We start from the raw sequence: 21694 nt of genomic DNA on the forward strand, positions 1-21694 counted from the left end.
TTAGTAACGGATCTGAAAATAGCAGCTTCCAGTGTGAGAATAAAGAGTGGAAATTGCAATGATTTACACCCTGAGTCATAGCAGTCTTCTGTACTGCTTTTTATTTATTTAAAATCACTTCAAAATTATTTTTTTCCTCACTTGAATGAGAAATGACTTCTAGCACTTCAGAGGTTCACTGTTTTACTGTAGCTCCCCTCAGGCGTTTACAGTGAAGAAAAAAGGCAAAACACACAATACACTTACAATTAATTCAAGTGGGGAGGGAATAGCATAATGTTTTTTCCTGATACTGACATTCAAACCTTCCCTGCGTCTTTTCTGTGACTCTTGTAATAAATGTGAAGAAGTCTTCAAAAGTAACACACTTAACACATAAGGTTACAACACTTAAGGTCCTGTGTTTTAGATGGAGGTTAGTTGATTAAAGGTGATTCACCCGCTGAGTGAGGCGCTGGAGGCGTTTGGAGTTTGAAGATGACAGATTAACTTGCTCATCAATTCGTACTTTCATATTCGCCTTTGCCTCGCTGCCCCTTAAACTTTTCTCTCACTCCAGCTCGCACTCGTAAGATTGATGCTTTTTGTTAGATGCAGTTTCAGATTGACTTGAGGTGGTCGTAAAGTTTGATATAAATCTGCAGCATTTTTAAGTACACATGCACAAAAAACCCTGCTAACCTTCATGTAGTTACTACATTCGACAGAAAAAAGAACAATGCATTTATGGAAATTCTCAGATATTGAAAAAGACCAGAAGGGCATACTAAGAGCAGACAGAGACTGTGGAAGCCAATAGTGGCAGACTGAAAAATTATAATAGTCTTTTCCAGAAGACATTGGTACTTTAGGAAGAAATATCTCTTAAACTACTGTATAAGCCACAAAATTACACATAAATGCCATCTTCACCTCAACATGTTCATTTGAAAATGACCAAATAACTTTGAAAACTAATTCTCATTCACCTCGACTGTACTTTTTTTTTTTTTTTTTCCAGTGGTGATCAGCTAACGTTAGCATGCTGGCATACAAAGCTAAGATGGTAAACTGCTCGGCATTAGCATGTTAAAGAGACCATATTATATACGTTTACAGGTTTATGGTTTTATTTTTGGGGTGTACCACTACAGGGTGACCCAAAAGTTTGGAAACAAAGTTTAACTGCAGTGTCTATTTGAGTTGGGGGTGCATGAATTCACTCTTATTTTACCCATTTGTGTTATAGCATAATAAAATAAGTTAAAAGCATAATATTTGCCGAGTGCAATAACTCGGAAGAAAATTAATAGAACCATAAGGTCCAGGTATGCTGGAGCATAACTTCAAAATGCAGGCCATCAGTGTCAGATTTCAAAACTCTTGATGGTAAAGTATCTGACAGTTTTAATTTCTTTAAACATCCAAAAGTACCATGAGGCAACATTGACTGGCCAGTTTGAGGAACCTTCCTAAGCATGGATGAAGGTACATTCCAGAAGATACCAGTGTAACCAGTTGGTGGAAACGTTCACAACTTTGTATAAGAAACAAACATGAACATGTCGAAATATGTTTGTTTTACACTAATCTGTTACTCTTCTGAATATATCTGTGGTACTGATTTATTGAAATAACATTATATTATTTGGATTATAGACTTTTCATTTGTTTCCAAACTTTTGGGTCACCCTGTATATGTTTATGAAAAGGATGTTTTGGCTGTCCAGTATTATTAATGTTAATCTATCAATCAGTATCAGCATCAGCATATATATGCTAATTTGGGGGTTTTTCATTTACATACCGATACAGAAAAACATACTTGTGGTAATTTAGAAACTGCGTCAATGCTTAGTTTTTCTAGCAGAGCATCTCGGACTCCATTGTTTAAAATGTGCTGCAGACAGTTAGCGCTGTCTGCAGCACATCTAACAGAGTACGTACAGCTTAACCAATGGTGGTGCGTGGTCAAGTGATGTCTTTATTGTAAAGTTCTAACTAGTACATGAAATACATTGCCAGAAGGCTAACAATCAGACATCATAAAAACCTCAAAAAAACTAAATATGGACTCTTTTTCCTTGTGTTTATGCGCATGTTAGCATTTAGCTCAAAGTAAAGCAGTGAATGCATCATTAAACTGCTAGCATAGCTGGTAATTTGTATTCTTGTTTTACAATGTTTATCTGCTCAAAAATGTTCAAATCAATAAAAACAAAGTCAGATGTAGGTGACTTTTTATACATACAAACTCACTGTGGTACAACTTTTTTGCAGTAGTGGTTTTAAACACTATACTCAAATGGAAAACCATATAGAAATATTTTACTCCACTGCAAAACACTATGAGAATCCAAAGGCTGTGGAGTCATTTGGACAAAGTAACCTCAACTCTAGTGACTTAACACCAGCTAATATTCTAGCATTTCCCTGATTTTACTCTTTTTCTATTTGTGTATCTACCAGCAGCCATGACATACAAGTTGTTTCTCTTGTCACACTCAGAGGTCTGGCCTCCTCCATTCCCCCCTTAAACACCCAGTCACTCACAGACAGCGACAGACACAACAAAGCACACACAGATACTCATAAATAGACACAGCCAAATGTCATCCTGGCATTTCCCCCTGCCCAGTTTACAGCAAATGAGCTCTCATCGTCTATTTGTTTATGTCTTCACAGGAAGTCTGTTGTCTGTACTTAATGGAACACAGATGTCCTCTGTGTGTGTGTTGTCTGGTTCAGTTTGTGTATATTGCAGGCTGGATGCATTGATATTTATATACATGTATATATATTCAAACTGAAACAGCACTGAAGAAAGCCTTATATAAATGTTACTTGGAGTTATAATTTGCAGACACAGACTTGCACATTTGTCTGGTGCAGTGGGAGTTGTAGTCTTGAGACAAAATTTTTCACAAAATGATCTTCCAAATATAAGTCAATTTACTAAGTACTTTTCCACCACAGATTAGTGTCAGTGTGTGAAGAGAAAAATAAAGATTTCTTTTTCTCTCAGCTTTAGTGGTTTAATTCCAAGAGATTTCTGCCTCTGATCCACTGAGCCTCTTTCTTTTTCCTCCCTTCCTCCCCCACATGACACTGCAGAACTTGCAGGACTGCAGGGATTCTCTGGTTGACATGTGTTTTGCTTGGTCTGTCCATTGCTTTTGTCCAGACTAAAATATTTCAAGAACTTTTTGATGGGATGTCATAAAATTCTCTGCAGGGATGCAAATATCACACAACTTCCTTTACTGATAGTTGGCAACATTAACATTGGTCCAGCTAAGCAGTCATGATTTTCCCATCACAAATGGCTTTGCTATGGAATAAGACTATTAGCATGCATTTAATAAGCATTACGGTTTTGATGTTTTATTTTGCCGTTTATTGTTATTGTCGCTCTTTTTTTTGTTGTTCAAGCACCTTGACTTGTAACTCCAGTTTTGAAAGGTACTGAAGAAATACAGGTTTTCATTGTTACTATAAACATCCCATTGAATGGATGCAATTTTGCAGTTACAAAGAGTAGCAAATGTCTGTATTGTTCAGTGCAATTTCACCCAGGGCGCCTATGCTGGAGTCCTGTTTTGGGCCATTATTATGCTATTATTTTTTCACTTCTGTCTCGTTTTGAATTTTGTTTTCGCTTGCTCTTATCTGCTTAGTGTTTACTTGCATTTTCAGTGTTTGGTTAAGTTTAGGAACCAACGCTGCTTGGTTAGGCTAAGAAAAGGGTGATGGTTTGGATCGAAAACTACAGCGAACAGCTACAAAGCTCTTTTGTATGATTCCACAGTGACGTATTTGTAGAAATACAAGAGGTCACTTACTTTATCAGGGTTACTCTGTTTATGGATAATCACAGTGGATGATAACCACCATCTGGCCTACTAGAAGGTGGAGGAGGTGCCTGTTGGCTCATATGTATGGGACTGATGTGCAGTGATAACAGCCGTTTAATGGACCAATAACATCTAAATAAGGTGCTTTTAATATTCTGGTATCAAAAATAATCTCAAGAGTTTAAGTAGGGGGTACCTGGATTTCTCTTTTTGGTTCTTGAAGATGTTTAATCTCTTATCCAAAAGGCATCTTCGGTGCAGTTCAAAAGCATGCAGTCATGCCCTCATATTTTCAAAAGGGAAAGAAAAATGTTTTAGAAATATCTTTAACATATCTACTTAGAGCTTGAGAGATGACATACAGAAGCCAAAACCATCCAATGAAACAACAGCTATATTCAGAAAGATAATACAGTACATGCAGGAACCTGCCTCGAACATGCATGCACATAAATAACATCCGCTTCCAGCAATATAATAAAGGTTCCCAACCCATTTCCATCAATCTACTCATTATTACATGGAATTGCTTCTCCAATTTCTTCAAGCCTGGAGGGAAGCTTGACTTGTAGCAGGTAGTTAGCGCAGTACAACATTAACAGCTTGTTATTTTGTTTCATAACTGTAAATTACTGTTTTGATTAATCGAATTTCGCTGAGTTAGAAACCTGCGTGCCCCTGAGACACATTAGCAATACTTTGTCATAGATTTTAGACTGAAAAGTTGAAGACTCACAACAAATGCAAATGGGTAAGTTAAAAGGCAAGTTGTTCTTTCTGAGCTTATTTTGTTTGATGCGCAGCTTTCCAAATGTGCACCGCAGAGCAGTCACTAACTGTAGAAGAAAGTGTGAGCTAATTGACTTTAATGTAAAATGTGGAACGCGAGGAGCAGCAGCGCATGACAAACTGCTGGCGAGTTACATTCCTGGGATCCTGAGAGGGAACACGAATGATTGATTCACTTTAATAGTTTTAATTAAAAAATGCATGCAGAAAGTAATTTAAAAAAGGATAATTCATGCATTGTTATCAAACATAGTAAGCAGAGTAACTGTGAATCTCCTCTCCTGGTTGTGGGATTGGATTGGTTAAGCTGCGAAATGAAAAGCAGGAGGAGTGTGGCACTCCCCAAGCAATCTGCCTTCCACCGTTCCACCTCAGCTAGCACACCACCGCTAACTGCCCGCCTGGACCGCACGGATAAGTTGGCGCATACACTTCTGTTTTTTTTTCACGCATTTTCCCTGTCACTCAAAGAAGTCACACGCTTATAGACATCACAACACAAACATGCACATAAACAACCCTCGGTCGCACCGTCACGGGCCTCACACCTTCAAACACACACACAGTCCACGCTGTAATGGGTGAGCAGGGACATATTATGCAGCTATGTGTTTGCACTGCTGTTTTTAGAAAAGGCCAGCACAGTCAGCGCCATTCCCATTAGTCTGTACTACCTGCAGACACTAACAGGGCCACTGCAGAACTCCCTCTAAATGACTATGAAAAAAACCTCTCTTGTTTCTGAGCCTGCATTCGAGGAGCTGCTTCATTGTGGAGCCTGGAAATTGGACAATAGGACCAGCCTGCATTTAATAGAACCCCTCAAGTTTTTCAAGAAGCAGGAAATAAACATGTTTTTCTGTGATATTTTAGCAGCCAGAAAATTCAGGTTCTAGTCAGGGTTTGGCATAAATGTCAACTCAAAAAGGACTGTCATACCGCAGTCCTACTCGTCTTACTGCTGCTGCAACATGCATATCGTCATCCCGAATGTGCATTCAATTAATTATGCATCAGTATACCTTTACATATATCATATATGACTCCACTGATCAATCTAATACTGCTTCTCTGGGATTTCATTAGTAAGCACTGCTGAATAGTCCCCATCGTCATCATTAATGTGATTCCAGGCATTTCTGTGACTATAAAGCTATTAGTCTTGTGTAAATGACCACAGTTTCTCAATGAGACAAGGAGGAGAATCGTAGCAAGGGGGAAGAAAGCGCGAGGCGGAAGAGTGAAAGAGGAAGAAAAAAGATTTGTTCTCGCTTTAATTAATGGTGTGTGAAAAACTTTGCACCTTTGTAAATGTCAGCAGCTGTCCTCAGATCAGTTATGTGTGGACGACGCCTTGGGTTAGGCAGCCTTGGCAATAAAGGGAAGAAGGATACTCCTAAGGAATCAGAGTGTTCTGGAAATGTCAGCGCTATTTCAATCACTGGGACTCGGAGCTCAACTTTGCTTAGGGTAAATGTTTATGTTGTGGAGAAAACGATGGCTTTACGTAAGAATAAAACGAATATTCCAATATCAGGTATAAGGAAGTATGTTCTGTGTAGCTTGGATTATTATATATGAGGAGAAAAAATGTCATGGCATCCAGAAATGAAGTGACATTTGCTTATATTACATGACATGATTAAGCTGCAACTCATTTTGAAGGTTATGTATCTGACTCACTTAATGAATTATTTCTTTGTGTTGAGAATATGCTATACCAAACGTCTCGTTACAGTGCCTAAAAAGAGCATTCATCCTGCTTGGAATTTTAGCCTTTTATTTCTTTTCAGCATTTAAATATGATCAATTTCATTTTTGACAAAAAATGATGAATAAAGACTCTTTCATGTCAAAGTGAAAACAGACATCTACAACGTACTGTCAATTAATTAAAAATACAAAATTATATAGCAAGTGATTGCATAAATAACCCTTGAATTCAGTCTTTCGATGCGCCTTTGGATGCAGTTACAGCATTGTATCCTGCGTGGGTAGGTCTCAATCAGACTTGCAGATCTGGAAAATGCACAGATTACACAAGAACCATGAGTTAACAGCCTACAAGTCCAGATACTTTGGATGTAGGAGGTTGCAACTGGTCTGGCATTAAGCAATATAAGGAATGAACAAAATTATTTTGTGTTTTGAGTGATTCCATTTACTTACTTGTGCAGAGCAAATAAAGCGACATTCAAAACATCCACTTTGAGGAAAAGTTGCAGTGCAATCAGAGGTTATACTAATAAGTTTGGCAATAAAAATGTAGCAAAGCAACATTTCATTACCTGCAGAATTGTAGATGCAGTCAGATATTCCTCTGGTTCTGTAATATTTCTTTGCACATATATCATAAATAAAGAGACCAGTGGAAAAGACAATTAATGAATAAATGGAGGATCTCCCACTTTTTAATCTTTCTAGTTAATGCTACCTACAACACCAATCTGTTTACAGAAACATGCTGTAGCTGCAGGTCAATTTCAGTGCTCTTCATTGTTCTAGTCAAGTGTTGTTGTTTTTTCATCTATTGCACTGTTGTAACTTGTTTGTGACTCTGATGAGCTTTTCTTCCATGTGTTAATGTCCTGATGAAAGAAAAGCACATTTTCCTTCCATTTGAGGTGTCAACCCACCCCATCCATTGTCCTAATAACGCCATTATTTTTGCTCAGTGACACAATTCACCGAGATATCTTTTAAAAGTTTATTTTTGGAAGCGCAAAACTCAAAATCCATTCAGTCTAATTATCAGAACAAAGTGCGTCCCTGTCGAGGCGCCAGGACAAATGCTGGGAAAATTGGAACTCTCGCGATTTAATCAGGACATCTGGTCACTCTAGATGTGTTATTTTGCCAACACAAATGCTGCAGAGTACTGTAAACAATATAGTCCGGAGGGCCCTCTACTGGAAAAAAGCATTGTTTTTCTGAATTGCTGCAGTGCTCTCCATGTGCAAATGAGTATTTCTGTTATTTTATGATGCAGGTAAGGCATTAATCTACGTGCAGTAATCGAGCTTTCAGTCCCTTGGTCAAGCCATGAAAGTCGAAGTTATGATTCGGGCCTTGGTTGTGCACCAATAAAACATATATACGGAGCTGTAGAGAGTGTTTGTTGCTGCTAATTTGTGGTTTTCTGCCCACCACTATCTATATGTCTCCTCTTGTATCACACATATGCACCTCCTTTGATTTTTTTTTTTTTCACCTGCATGAGCAATAGCAAGCCCCCCCATTAGGCTCTCCACCTCGCAATTTCCCTTAAAGAGGCCGGTCCCTCCTGTGATTAATTCCATACTTTTCACCCATTTATCATGACAAGACCTCCTCATTTTCTCTCCCAGAACTTTCTTCCGCCGAAACTTGGGTTGTATCAAGCAGATGCTCTCAGGGGTTTGCAGCTTTCCCCCCTGATGGATGGCACTGTAGTCAATAGCGTTGAAAGTGAGACAAGGCCACCCCCGGTAAACAACTTTTAATAATCACCCTGTTGATTGAGTGCTTCGCCCGATGTGGCATATGGATGTATTTGTGCCAAAACAAGAGGAGAAGAGGGGGGGGAAATAAGTGGAGAACAGAGGAGTTAATATGGTGGAAGTAATTATGTAACCCTCCACCCCATCCTGCCTTTTTATGCCGTGACATCCTTCTTTCATTGCTCTCCTTCCACCTACACGCTCTCCATCACTGACAACTGAAGTTCGCTTTCAGGCTAACTTGTGTGGGCTTGGACGCTGAATTATTGCGCCGTGCGTTTTTGATGACCAAAGCTGCTTGGAAAGTCAGTAGTGATCTGTCATGGTATGGCATTGGGTAGACGTAAAGTAAGTGAATGTGTTTGTGCTGGAAAACGTGCACAAATGTGTGTATTAGCTCTGTTGGGCTGCTCCTCTGTTCGCTCACTCTGTACGAACACAAGCTTGCCTTTGCCAGGAGTCTCCGCAAAACATTTATCAGCTCAAAACAATCACGGCCGAGGCGATTAGCTTGCCGTCTGAGTGCCATTACTGACATTATCATCGACTGAGGTTTATCCTCAAGAGAGAGGAAAATAAAAGATAGGAAGAGGTAGAACTTTATGGCTTTTTTGCCCTGAGATAACGGAATAACAGGAGTTGCTCTGTCAGCCCATAAGCCAACTGCATGCCCCCCTTCTCGATTCAGTTAAGACACAAAAATGCCAAATAAACAGCAGTATCGACCCGCTCGTAAGGAATAAACAGACTGCAGTAGAAGGAGGAGGAGAGAGGGAAACAGATTTTTAAGAATAACGGACGAAAGGAGTTTTAAAGAACGAGCTGGGTCATGAACTGAGACATAAATATTGAATTTTAAATTCAAATGCGCTTATATGCAGTCAAACGGAGAACTGAGGCGTTTCTGCTTCTGGGTTTCTTCAGGGATCTTGAACTCGTGATTAGCTGGGCATTAGCCTTTCTGAACCTGGCAATGGTTGGAGTTAAACTGTTAGGGCTCTGTTTTTCTTTTGTAGCAATTTATTGTGGTCGAGTTCACAGACACTCTGCATGTTAAGTGCCAGTTTTACAAAGCAGGAGTCAAACTGGTACTCAACAAGTGTAAATACGCAGCAGAGATATATTGCAGTTTATGGGTTCGTATATTTCTGCATGTTTGAAACAGCGTGAAAACCATTCTGCCAGATTCTTGTGGAGGTAATGGCTGATGCAGAAGGGGCAAATGGTTAAATATTGACTGCTTGTGAACTTCAAAATTGCAAGCGCCGAAAAGTGAAACTAGTCAAGCAGAGTGAAATATCACTGTAAATGCTTCAGTACACAGAGGAAACACAGACAACTGTTTTAGTACTTAGATTGCTTCTGGCTGCATTTTTCCAAAGGTTGTGAACTTGTCACTGGGCTGGCATTGACTGGTATGGAATGGGTGCAAAGCTTCAACCTGCTGAACCGCATAGAAGTTCCTTTTCCTCATAGCAGACTATTCACTTAATCTTTTATTTGTTGTTTTAGTTTATTAAAACATTCAAAGTAATCTTTCTATGAGGTTGGAGTATCAAAATGATTAGCTCAACACTTAAACCCACGCTTGTGGTTTCATCTGTACTGAAAGCTTTCAACCAGTCTGTCAACCATTCTCTCATGCTTTCATCTTATTCACACTCCCACAGTATTTAAATTACCAAAGGTTCTATCCACATCCCACGTGTCTCCTTATCTTATTCCTTTAAAAAAAAAAAAAAGATACAGGCATATGAATTAGTTTGGTTTCTGCAGTCTTGGACAGATATTGACCGACGGCTTGTTAAGCCCGTTAGAAATACATGAATGTCAATCGTGAAGTTTATATTTTTATATATCTTTTTTCTCCAGTGCTTTTCAAGGCAGCATCAAATGTCCAGACAGCAAAAGGATGTAATTGGGCCAAATGTCTTGGATTTGTTTGGTCCAATATTAAAACAAATAATGGTTATTTGAAGGATTTTTTTTGACATTCTGGTAAATATGTATATTAACAGCTAGCTTTGCACATCTTGCTGAGGAACCAGTCTCACTAGATCACACGTTTTGGTCTGTAAATAGCAGATACATGACTTTAAGTTCCCTCTCTGGTCAGTCACCCATAAAAACTCTCGTCTATGTGTGTTAAAGTTAAATGTTTAGAGGTTTTCTTTCCATTAAAAGAATGACTCCCTCTCTAGACCCACTGAACCTCAGTTTTTATTTGCAGTGGGCTCATTTTTCACTGCAAAATAAAATCCTGCACCTCTATAGAAACGGCACAACCATTACCAGAAATAGAAAGAACTCAGAAATGTATTTTGTGCTGTCTGACCAACTTAAAACAGCGTGAATCATAAAAAGAAAAATGAAAGAAAAAATGTATTTAATAAGAAAGAAAAACATAGATCAACATGTTCAGTTTTTTTCAAGTTCCCATTGGTGTTGCCAATACTGGAAAACAACAGTAACTCCACATACTCTATTTTTTTTGTTTTTGTTACTTACATTTTTTAATAAAAGAAGACGTAGAATAAAGTGATTTTTTTATGAAAAATGTGAAGTTTTTTGGTAGAATTGCACATCTAAGATAAGATATTTGGATTATTTTGTCTACAAAGGGTTAAAATAGCTTAGATTTAAGTCTATACTGTTGTTTCCTCTCAAATTTTTAGATCTATTTAGTCTCCATCCCTCACCATTCACACCTTCCCATTTGCTGCAACTGTAGCACACCAGCTCACCCACAACTCTACTAAATCACTGTAAAACTACTCGAAGCAACACAATAGCAAGTTGTAAATTCATGTTCAACCTAGAAAAAGGTTTTGAATTAACAGAAAAGCTTCACTCGTAGATTAATTCCTTTAGTTTGTTACATATGAAAACCTGAAAGTCTGTATCTATGTATTTATGTTTTTGAGGCTGTCATTGGTATACTGCAATTGGAAATGCTTAGCAATTGTGTTGACTGCTTATTTTGCTCATGATCTGTCCTCTAGCATATAAAAAACAACATACAAACATGTTAACAAGATAAGAAAAAAATGATTTTCACCAGTGTTTCACTTCAGCATTTATTCCATTTAATTTATCTGGCATCAAAATAACCAAACTACCCACAGAGACGGCATTACAACCAGCCCTGCAACATATTAATTCACCAAGCTTGTTTTTATTTATTTATATATTTTTTTTAATCTGCCAACCTTTCAACGAGGCAATTTGGCTGTGCCATCCTATGTCAGCTCTCACCTCCACGTGCTACAGTGCCCCACTCCTACATTAGCACCCACTGTTTGCCAGAGTGCCCATTTTGTGTAATTATATGAACTACAGCAAGCTAATGGCCCCAACTGAGCAGTGCCTGGGCCCATTACACCTCGGGGTGCTGCAAAACACCATTACCACCAGCAGCAACCTGGAGTGTTCGTGCACGTAGGTGACAATTTGCGTGTGCGTCTCCACATCTTTGTGTGCGTAGATGTGTTGGTCGAAGGGAGGTTGGAGGTGGATTGATACCTGTCACACAAACACAACAGTTACTGCAGACAATTGCCATGTTTTTGCTGATACGTGTGAGTCGTCTCTACACCGTTAATTTCAGAGTTTTAGCTGCTGGGAGCTGCAGTTGACACAGCAGACAAGACAGCAAGGCACCTTCAAGCGCTCACAGCACGCACTTCACTTCTGCCAGGGAATAGGTTCACAGTAAGAGTGGGCTTTAATTGTGTGTTTTATCTACGTCAGTATGTGTGTTTGAAACCATTACCGCCAACGGATTCAGTCATTGCATTAATACGATCAGAAGTAATACCTCTCCGTTTTAGGACTCAGCTCTTCTAATATTCATCCGTGGCTCACATATATACATAATGTAGTTTTATCCAACGTAGTGCTGAGAAATATGATTCCAATCCCTCCATTGCGCTGTCGAGCCCTGCCTTGTCTCGGGTTATTGCAGCTCTGCCACCCACCAAGGTGGAAGATTCTGCAGCCGAGCATGTGTGAGTCTGTAACTGTGAAGTGGAGATGAGAACAGACTGTATTAAATCAGCTCACCCAGTCAGATGCAGGTTAAAACAATAACTATACACACAGCGAGTAAATTTCACTTGACAGTGGCCTTGGCTGTCTGTGCAACCATTATGTTATCCCATTCTCTTTTTAAAGAGTCTTAGCACCGACTCTATTGACAATCTGCTTTCCCCTCAGTATCAATAGCCATTAACCACTTTAAGCCTTGCCAAGTGTAGAAGATGGAGAGCTAATTGCCTTTTTTGTAGGGTACTGTATACAGTAATGGTGAATCAATGTCTTTGTTAGTATTGTAGGATAAATGGATCTTCATGCCTGAATAACCACAAGCACCCACACATAAGGCCGACTAAGTACACACCAAACAGACCTACACAGACACACACATCTTTCATTTTTCTATCTTCCCTCCACCTCCTGTTTGCCAGAACATCTCCTTTACCGATACCTTCATACAACATAAACACGCACATATCTCCATGCACTCACTAAATATACACTCCGTTATATAGACTGCACTTTTCTTCCTCTCATGCAAAGCACACGCTCACATTCAAGGCCTCTCAGCGTGGAGTGATGCCACCTGTGTGGAGTGGGGTGAGCGCTGCGTTTTCCCCCCTGACAGCGAGATGTATGCAATTAAACCGTATTAAAGTCATTAGCCCAACAGAAGTGATCGCCAGCAGATGGTTACCGTGCAGAAATATGCTCTTAATGAAGCTCCTCAGTCACTACGGGTGTGTGCTTGTGTGGCGGAGCATGCATGAGTGCACTCGTGTGTGCGTCGTCGTGTATGTTATTTTGGCGGCGACGCTCAAAGCAGCACTTGATTAGACGGCGGTTGGTCCTCCTGAAGCGTAGCAATTAGTGCCCGTGGTTGATTTATAAAGATGCTAAATTTCATCGCCGCTGCTCCTCTGTCTCTGCGGAGGCAAAGATAGGTGACCGAGATGATATTTTGTATAGATCTGAGGTCACTGTATTGAGAATTTTTTGGTATTTTTTTCACCCTAACCAGCTATATCACATAAAGACAAACTGAAATATGAATTCTGCTATTTTCTTGTGACAGGAACTGTAACCTATGTAAATATTGCACAGCTATTGTGCACCATTTTCTTCATCTGAAACTTCTCATTGCTAGGAGACTGTTAACATCTGTGGTGTGCTGCTGACTGCAGTAACTTATAGACTTTTATAATATGTTTTTAAGAAAAACACCTTTTGCATAACAGCTTTCTTAATAAGGCTGTTAATGTCTTTACAGAGAAAAATACAACAACAACATAAGCTAGTTAGCTTAACTGGCCAACACTTGCTGTTAATTGATGTTATTTCAGTCTTTACGTGTTAGGCTGTTTAGAATCAGAAAATCAGAACGGTTTTGTCACCACGTAGAGTTTTGAAGACAGCAGTAGGTAGTAAATTTTCAGAACAAATATGAAGCAGAAGTGTAATCAAGGGTTTATAAATCACAAAAAGTAATACTTTCAGTGTTCAGGAATGTGCAAATGTATCACCTGACAATGTGCAAGATGGCATAGTGTGAATTTCAACAACTTTAAATGTGCAAGAAGATAATAATAATCCTTGTTTACAAGTTGTACGTTGATGTAACGTGTAGAGAGGCAGTCCATACATCGGGTCGTGGACTCTGGGTGGTTCTGTAGGATTAACCTTGCTCCTGTGAAACCCGCAGATGCCCGATCTGATTGAGATTGTAGAAGTTTAGATGCTGGTTCAATACACTGAGCTCTTTGTCATGTTCCTTGAGCCGTTTCGGGGAGTTTTTGTAGATATGCATTATCCTGCTGAAAGAGGCCACTGCAGGTAGGTAGTGTGTGTAGTAAGTAAAAGCCATAGGAATTCCAGGATCAAAGGTTTCCCAGCAGAACTTTGCCCAGAACATCACATTTCCGGTACTGGTTGGACTTTTTCCTATTGAGCATTCAGCTGCCAGAAAAATGGTGCAAATGCACCCATCTCTATGCTTGCACTAGGAATTTGAAATGAAGAGCCACTGTGGCTCACTCATAAGAATAACAATGAGCCACAAAAAACACAAATTTCTGTGTCAGTGATAGTGGAAAAAAAAATGGAGTCTTGCAGGCTGGTTTGCTTCATGCTGCAATTAAAGTATTTAAAAACATATATGTGAATGTTCAGGATGGGGTGGGGGGTTTGACGACCCCCCCCCCCACACACACACACACACACACACACACACACACACACAACGTGAAATGTTTAAGTCTAAGTCCTGAATATAAATATCATCACAAAGTGTGAGTCTATATCATTTTGCTAAACTTTCAGATCCAAATTTAATGTTCTTTTTGTAAAAACAGGCAGTCAGGGGTGAAGACACATTCCCATGTATATATCATGGTAAAGACTGCGATTTGGTAGAATTGGAGTTTCTACCAGTAGAGATTGCGATTGGAGTCTCTGCCAGTAGAGATTGCGATCGCAATCTCTACCAGTAGAATCTCCAATCCTACCAGTACAGATTTGTCAGGGCTAAGGTTAGACTTTTAAGGTTAGGGTCAGGGGTCAGGGCAGGGGTCAGATTAAAAGGTCAGGGTCAGTTAAGGTTAGGGTCAGGGGTCAGGGCAGGGGTCAGATTTAAAGTTCCATCTCTACTGGTAGAGATTACAATCGCAGACTCTACTGGTAGAGACTCCAATCGCAATCTCTACTAGTAGAAACTCCAATTCTACCAAATCGCAGTCTCTACCCTGACATATATATGCATTTTGCCATTTAAAAACCTGTACCTGAAACATGTTCATGATCAAAACTTTTTGACCCATAAAAATATTAATTTCATGTCCAATTTACCTTCTTTTCCTCCGATGTCCAATTCTTCAACCCTCAGTATGTACCATATCTCACAACTGTAGCATAAACTCAACAAAAACCTCCTCTTTCTCGCTTTTCCTGATCCCAAATGACTCGCCTTGTGGCACACCGTTCAGAGATTTCACGCAGTAAAAATAGCATGCTTTTCTGTGATTGTCCGAGAGCAGGTCATGACCCGGGCGCGTGATCAGGATTCGGGTAACTCCGACCATTTCCGACGCCTGCCGAGAGAAAAAGTTAGTTTTTCGTATATTATCGATCGGGCGTTTCGAAGAAAAATAAGTCAAACCCTTTTTTGTTGCTTTTTACAAGAAAAATAGAGCGCCACTGTTTCTCGCACGGTTCAGAGTGACTGCGCCATCCAGCAAAACGATGCGCCAATGGCGCTGTGGCCTAGCATCTGTCTGCATGATTCTTCTTTATTCTGATGCTTACATCCACATTGTAGGAGCTTTCAGTGATCAACAGGAGTCAGTACAGGCACTCTGACTGGTCTGCAGCTACACAGCCATGTATGCACCAAGCTATTGTAATCCACTGTGAGCTCTGACACCTTTTTATTAAAGCCAGGTTTTCAGTACGGGCCAGCCTTCACTCCCTGTGGACCACTTTTGGTGGCTACCAGCCGCTCCATACTGTGACCCAGTCTAGTTGTCACAGTTTGACTTTTATCAAAGTCGCTCACATCCTTTCGGTTGCCAATTTTTCCTGCCTCCAAAACATCAACTTCAAGAACTGACTATTCACTTGCTGTCTTATATATCCACTCACTGACAGGTTAGAATGAAATATCAATGAATATGCAGTTATGTAGATGCAGTCATTTGTTTTACAAAAATTAGTGAATCTGTGCACTGAGGGTTGGACATCAAACTAGTCAAAGTCATGATGATTAAACTGAAATTTAAGGTATCCACAGTCAAATATTCCTTCTCTAGCAGATTAATGTGAAATCAGCTGTCCTGTATGTGTGCATATGTGTGTCTTTGTACACACTGATGGTCGAACATCCATATGAGGTGAAAATAACACACGTTTTTGAGTGAAGGTTGACATCACGTGAACTTTTTCATTTACATACCTGTCAATGTCAGTAATACCACATTGGCCCAGATATAGAACCACTCGTGCTCATCACGGAAGAATTTTTCTCTCTCGTAAGTGAAGCATGAAATACGATAATACGTAAGAACCCACATTTTGTGTGGCTTGTCTATCAGTCGCATACTCTCCTGTCAGGCTCTTGGACGTGGTTAATATTTGTATTTATTTATTTATTTTCCCTGACAGCATTTCTCAGACTGTTTTTTGAGCCCATCATCCGTGACAGCCATAATTCTTGGCTATTTAACAGATTTGCTCGCCGGTTCATTTCCGCTGTAAAGATGTTGGGACACACTGTGAACTTCATTCGTTTTCATGAATTTATTTTCCTCTATGGCAACCAAACATTGAGCCTTCAGGATGCATGTTTAACCATGAACGCCAGCTAGCTTTGCAACATTAATGCTACAAACAAGCCATAATCCAACACTCTCTGCGGAAGATTGCTTAATATGATTAGTCTCCGAGCTAAAATATTGTCTTACATTTAGTTTCCCTTGACTGAGGAAGAAAGGTTTGGTTGAACCCAACAACATCAGCCACATTTCAATTATCTGGTTCTGCTTCAATGAGCATAATGTATCCAGGATACAGTGTTGTTATTCCACAGGGAGACTGAAGCGCCTGGGGCAGTGAAGTACAGTAGGGGAGGTACACAGTGTCTAGCCCCAGGCATCCAAAGACCACTGGGGCTGACGCACAGAATACCTACTATACACATGTTCGCGCTGCAGCATTGATTGTCAGAAGCCTCCTTTTCTTCTCTGTTTTTATTTGGTATTAATTGCCTCTGTTCTCTCTTTGTTCTGTTTCAAAATCGCTACCAGTTATTGATGGTTTACGCTCGGCTTTAACAGCCCGATTCATTATTCAGCAGGGCATCCGCAGTTCAAACATTTTAATTTTATTTATTTATTTATTTCAAGCATTGCTTTTACGTGAGCAGGCATAACGTGGAGCCGCTTCCTCGTAGCCCGTTAGCTGTGAGCGAATTTGGTGGATTTTCAATGTGCGTGAATGTAGGAGAGGGTGAGTGATGAAAGGGGAGAGCTGATGGTGATGCTCTATTGAATACAGATGAGAGAAAGGCAAGCAGAATTCTGATCAACCTTCCCTCTGCTCTCTCTCCCTCCCTCTGAGTGGAAATACTTCAGAGGAATTCATCTTTCTCAACCAACGGTGAAGTCACTAGGTCAACCTTTCAAAGTCACGATGCTCGAACGAACATCTACTGTAATATTTTTTTAGATGTAGAATTATCAAGAGGCCAAATTTTGATGGTAGTGATGTGGAGAAGTAATTTCATCGTGAACTTAAACATCCATGTTTGACAGCACTGGAGGCCGAATTTGTCAGCATTTACATCAGCGCTCTCTCGCAACCTGTAATTTTTTTCATGATGTTTTTAAAGCACTCCAACTGAATTTTTAGCACATTTCAAGGGCCTACGGCTCATAAAACTCGATCAATAAAGTAATTACCAGCTACCCTCGTACTGTAGTGGAGAAAAACAGCAAATTTCAAATTCGGCTTCGTGTCAAAACTGATATTCAGCTGATATTCGGAAGAGTGGGGTGAAAGCAAAAGCTGCGGCCATATCTGCAAAAATCTGGCCAGGATGGCAGCTTTGAGCTTAATTAGTCGAAGAAAACGTGTACTTTTCCACCCTCACTTGGAATACAAATGCTTTTTTGTTGAAAAGTCACCGGGGTCGTCTTGCTGGCTCATTAAAAACAAGCAAGGAAGGAAAAAATTAATGGAGCCAAACACCTTCAATTTAATACGTAGGAGGGTAAACTAGTACAAAGTGCCTCGCTGGAGTAAATGTGTATATATATGCGCTTAAAGTTTTGTGTGGTTTGACTTTCTCTGCAGTTGTTGAAAGAAGGTGCATAAAAGCTTCGCACGATAATAAAATATTAGTTTAAACTGCCTTGTAATCAGGTTAAAGTATGAGAACTTGTGCTGAGACACTTTTTGCAACAGGGTCACATCCTCTCAGACAGCAGCAAACTGCTCGAGAGTCAGATGAGTGTCGACACCACAGCCCCAACGTGATTTGTCCTTCGATGTGATTATCAACACCGTGATTGGTTGTAAACCCTGTTGTCACGGCAATGATTTCAGCCTTGATGATGAAAGCTCCCGGGACGCTGATCCGTAGCATGCACGTACAAACACACACAATCAGCCCGTCTCACCGCTAACCAGCCTCATTCCCCTTCGAGAGAGAGGCATTAGTTGGCGAGATTGAACTCGTGTGTGTGTGTGTGTGTGTGTGTGTGTGTGTGTGTGTGTGTGTGTGTGTGTGTGTGTGTGTGTGTGTGTGTGTGTGTGTGTGTGTGTGTGTGTGTGTGTGTGTGTGCGCGCTGCTGTTGTCGCTCTTCTTACTTACCGAATAATGTACAGAACAGGAATCAGGAGGAAAGACTCAAGCTCGACTGAAATTGCACTTGACACTTTATTCTTTCTTTCCTGAATTTTTTTCTGCCCTCTTTATCTTTTTTTCTCTCGCAGCTGTTATTAAACCACTTTGACTGAGTTAATAACATCTGTGTCACATTCAAACACACAAGCATAGGCAGAAAGTGTGGCTCTGCCTGTCTGCTACACTATCATTACATTTGTGCATAAAGACACCAAAGTATAGACTTTGTGGATCTTAAAATCAGCTGGAGCCTTTAATAATATTGTGTAATGTAGATGCATTTAGGTAGTTTTACATAGTTTGGTATTCTGCATTTTTTTTAAGTAAAAATTGTTTTTGTGAACCATTTATCCTTGATAATAACTCTCTGAACCCTCAAAAAAAAACTGCTGGGGGATTTGGGCAGCACGTTATATTTAAAAAATCGCCAAATACATGCCATCTATCAGAGCTGGAAACCGTAAACTCAGAAAGATTCATCAGATTTTTCAACGGTTTTTGAACTTATAATTTATTACTTAAAGTATGCCAGGAAAATGAACTGAATCTAAGTTTAAAATCAGGAGGTGTCATCAAAATCGCTTCGGTCTCTGTGTTTAATTTTTAAAAAATGCCTAAAATACAAAATTTCCGCAAATTAGATTCTGTGAAAACCCAAAAAAATTTACTCCTCTGCACAGCCCTGAAGACGTTTGTGACTAAGCTGCTATCAACAGTTTTGTAACAAAAATTCAGAGACTTTTCAGCTGAACTGCAGTCAGTGTTTACACAGAGCAGATAGTAGATAAGTAAGGAACTACTTTTCGGCATTGTAACTGTCATACTGCACAGAGGACATTTTTGAGCTCTCTCGACTTCTAGCCATATTTGTGCTGCTTCCATAGAGCTGCTAGCCTAGCCCGTGTTTCTGACGGCACAAGGGTCTAGGGAAGCTCGACAGGGAGGGAGGCGGGCTAAAAGGTTGTCTATCAAATCCCTCTGCAGCAATTGGGTAGGTATACAACCAATCAGCGCAACGAATAGGCTGACGTAGTTCTGAGAGCACCGGCGGATTGTGGCTAAGTCCCATTAGCTTCCCAACCAGCAGAGCCGCGGAGCCAACTGGTATATTAAGGATTTGCCATATCCCGTCGGCATAAGTCCAAATACGTCTTTCTTCTCAATGAAACACTTCAGTGCCGTCCTTTGTTTATCTTTCAAGTTGAATTTTAGCTTCAAATCTTTAAGGGCTGTGGCCAAAGCCGAGTCGAAAGATAACTGTTTATTGTACACTGGTTGTTTCTGTCAGAATCGTCACGCCTCTGTCGTCACTTTGTTACGCCCGCCTTCTGACTCTACACTTCATGGTGATTGGTCCGGCCAGTTTTAGGAGAATCCAGCCTCGAGCCTTATGAAGGGTAACTAGACCCACCCTGGCAGAGAATTAAATTCGTTGCCGTGGGTTGTCTAGCGCGGCTAGGCTATAGAGCTGCAGGAGTGCAGTGAAAATTGAACCTACAATGAGAAAAATGCAACAGGAGCAAAAAGCCATTTCTGATCTCATGATATTAGTCAGTATTATCTATGGTCTCCACAGGATCAAGGAGCACTTAAAGGACAGCAAGCGGACCAATAACTGAATTAACAGAGTACAAATGTGTATTTAAAATGCATTCCTATTAACTGCCATGTTACAGAGTCAATGTAATATTTCCTTACACGTATACGGATCAGTAGCTCATTAAACAAAACTGCATGTTGGTGAGTGTTCAAAGCAAACTGTGACAAAGGCAAACAACAGAAGCACTGTAGCTAGCTTCTCATGCTGGCCAAGTCTGGACATCTTAAAAGCTCGTAATTGGCTTGATTGCAGTGTTCAGCAGTCCTGGCAGACTTCTCAATAAAGAAAAGGTGTACCCGGTCAAATAATGTGATGCGACTACGTTGGCTGTTTTTGTTTTTTCTTTGACAAGGAACGAGTCATTTGTGGCTTTTTGTTGGGTCTGCACAAGTATGAGTAGGTCACCTTGTCATCTCACATGTTCTCAGAAAGTGTATTTAAATTTTTTTGTTCATTTTATCCTGACTGCATAACTCCTGGATTTAGTTTTGTTCTAAACAGGTTGTTTCTGTGTCTGTAGCTTTAAATGCAGCCGAGCAGTTACTATCCACACTCCCTTCAGGAAGAAGACTCTCTATGTGTCTGATCTAGTTATTGGTTCACAGTCAAGCAAAACTGTTGACTGCTGTTATAGACATGAACGAGTTTTTAAGACCGGGACTTTCTGTCAAAACAGAATTATAGTAGTGTATGTGGCTGTATAAAATTTAAGTTTATGTGAGCACAGAAAGGAGGAGAGAAACCAACAAATGCAAAGATAGCAGCCAAAATGAACACACCGTAACCCATCCATTTCTTGATTATTGGTTTTTAAAGTGCTCTTGAAGTTTTCACCATCTTTAAATTACCCTCATCTTTACAGTTTCCCCAGATCACTGTGGACATACGATCAAAGCTAGTGGTAGCATTAGCCACATTAGCCACACAGTGTCATAACAGCAAGGATTTACCTGTTGGTGTCGTGTCATTGCCATCAATAATAAATGTAAACCACTGGATCTTCAGTTTCTCATGCTGAGAGTGTGTGCAGATTCTTGTGTTTACTCTTACAGCCAACTGCAAAACATCTGGTGTGTTTTGCTCATGGCTGAGACATTCTAGAGTTTGCAGAAGCAGATCTAAAAAGTAAAAAAAAAACAAAAAACCTATCAGACTGTGAGGCAGCTGCTCATTTTGATTGTGCACATTTGTTAGCTTACTGACTGAACACAATAAATTAAAATTTGGACAAACGCAAAAGACTTTTATGATGTTGGACATTTCAAGAAGGCAGCCAAACTGAAGCAATTGCATTTACAAATGACTGAGAGTTGATGAGAAGAGAACAAGACCAAGTCCAGATGTGACCTGATGAGTCAAACATTTTGTAGTTTTACTTATTCATTAAACCCTCCAGCTACACACTGGATGTCAATACATTGGGTCTTGATGAGTACATGTGTTGCCTACCGTCACTCTGTGTTACACGCTGACTAGAAGAGCGTAAACAAACTTATTCTGGTGATTCATCTGTCTGGTGCTGCGTTGCTATCAGCAGGAGAGAAAAATGATACTGGACTAT

The 21694-nt window shown here is 40.0% G+C and overlaps 1 protein-coding gene across 2 annotated transcripts in view; it reads left to right on the plus strand.

Moving 5' to 3' along the window:
• Nucleotides 1-21694, plus strand: part of tbc1d22a (TBC1 domain family, member 22a) — a 166140-nt gene that overhangs the window by 138296 nt on the left and 6150 nt on the right. The gene's annotated exons all lie outside the window — the stretch shown is intronic.

This window comes from Acanthochromis polyacanthus, chromosome 1 (assembly GCF_021347895.1).
Source record: "Acanthochromis polyacanthus isolate Apoly-LR-REF ecotype Palm Island chromosome 1, KAUST_Apoly_ChrSc, whole genome shotgun sequence".
NCBI lineage: Eukaryota > Metazoa > Chordata > Actinopteri > Pomacentridae > Acanthochromis > Acanthochromis polyacanthus.